The sequence below is a fragment of the Galeopterus variegatus genome, unplaced genomic scaffold (assembly GCF_000696425.1).
Source record: "Galeopterus variegatus unplaced genomic scaffold, G_variegatus-3.0.2 Scaffold1917, whole genome shotgun sequence".
NCBI lineage: Eukaryota > Metazoa > Chordata > Mammalia > Dermoptera > Cynocephalidae > Galeopterus > Galeopterus variegatus.
In genome coordinates this window covers 332,544-334,442 of record NW_007728028.1, presented here as the reverse complement: position 1 = coordinate 334,442, position 1,899 = coordinate 332,544, and positions in this window count along the sequence as shown.

Genomic DNA, 1,899 nt, shown 5'->3' with positions numbered 1-1,899 from the left:
TAGCAGCAGCATCAAAAGCATCTCGCACCTGCCAGCACCTGCCAGCTTAAACTTTTAGCACCTGTACAAATTAAGCTAAAATTGTCTTCTGGGAATTTATAATCCAAGATGGATTTGATGTAAACAAAGCAGTGTCGTTTTTAGTACAGCAGTGAAAGAAGGAGAAAGTTCTGACAATGTAATCTCCCCAGGTTTTTAGGATGTCATTTTCAAAGGTTTCTTGGGCATTGCTATTGCTATATTGCTCCTGGGTTACCTACATTGAAGAGGCCAAATGTTCACCAAGCAGTGCTTGGAGAGGCAGTGAGTTACTGCTGCTTGGAAAAGGCCAAATAAACAGAGCACTCCTGACCCACAAGGTAACTATCCAGCCTCTGTCTAGAGCAGTCAGTGGGGAGAAATTCAAAGGATAGAAGGCAACTCCTCTCTAACCCATTCATACTTAGTGCCTTATAAGAAGTTCCTTCCACCTGTACTTCAGTACGAAGTAAAAATAACAAGCCGACCAGTCAGGAAGCCATGCAAGTCAGCACTAAAACGATGATGTAAGAAAAACAATTCATGTTTACTTTTGACAGATACAATGGAATTTCCAATGGGGGATTTAATAGACATAGAATTTTCCAGGCAGAAATAGGAAAAAAACGTTCTCAGAGAATACTGATAAGGGACATTGTTATCTAAACAAACTGTGACAATGAAACATATGTCTAGTATTCTCGATTTCATGACCGGATCACCTCACCTGGAAGACATTTCGTTAGGGTCGATGGCCCAACCACTTCAACCTACCCTAAAGGAAGAGGGAGGCAGAGCTGGTTTTGTTTGGGTTTGGATCGAACCCTGGACGCTGGTGTTATCAGCACCACACTCTAACCAAGTGAGTAACCGCCAGCCCTCCAAGTTTTTTTTAATTGATCCTTAATTGTTATGTGAACATAAATTTGAAAATGTAATGTGCGTCATAAAGATCTCAATCACATACTTTACGTCTTTGGTTAAGGTTGTGATAGTCAAAGTGTTGTAAATCACTCCTGCCCTTCTGTTTCTTTGAGCTGAAGGGCAGGTGCTAGCTCTGCCAAGGATAACATCAAGTAGAAATCTGAGACTAGAGGTCAAGTAGAGCTGGGAGGTAGTGAACCTAGCACAATACCTCCTCCAACCCCCCGGGGAAAGAAACCGGAAATACAAGTTGTCATGCAACAAGCCCCGAACTATATTCTAAAAATATCGATATAAAATTTAATCTCCATTTTTGGAAGAAAACAGCCTAAAAACTCTTTCATGAGAAAAGGCATCGATGTGCATACTGCCACAAGAACGACAACCCTCATACCCTAGGGGCTAACCTGATCTTTGAATGTCTGGCATTCCAAGTGCTCTAAAATTAACTCTTTAAAAAGCGTTTGAATCTAAACCTGCCTCTGTTCCTTAAATTAAAGCAGGTGATATTAGGGCGGAGTGAAGGGGTGCAGAGGAAGACATGGGCTGCTCTGTGGGGCTGGCTTACAGGTGGGAACAGATCTGAGGTTCTTGGAATGCTCTGGATCTAACAGGCATTGAGTGAGACAAGCCTTCCTCCCCAGCCCCAACTCTGATCCAGTTTGTCAGCAGCATGCAGTTTCCAACACGCCGCCAGTATATCCAGAAAAAATACATCAGTCAACAAGAGCCCTGCAAACCCTCAAAAGTCAACATCTTCCTCCTGCAGTGAGCCAGAGCTGCAGTTACGAGTTCGAGCAGAAGAGAGTGGAGGCCAATATAGGAAGGAAATCTGTTGGAGTAGTTGCAGGAGAACGACCAAAATTTTTTAAGAAAAAAGAGAGAGAGAGAGAGAGGAGAGAGAGAGGAGAGAGAGAGAGAGAGAGAGAGAGAGAGAGAGAGAGAGAGAGAGAGAGA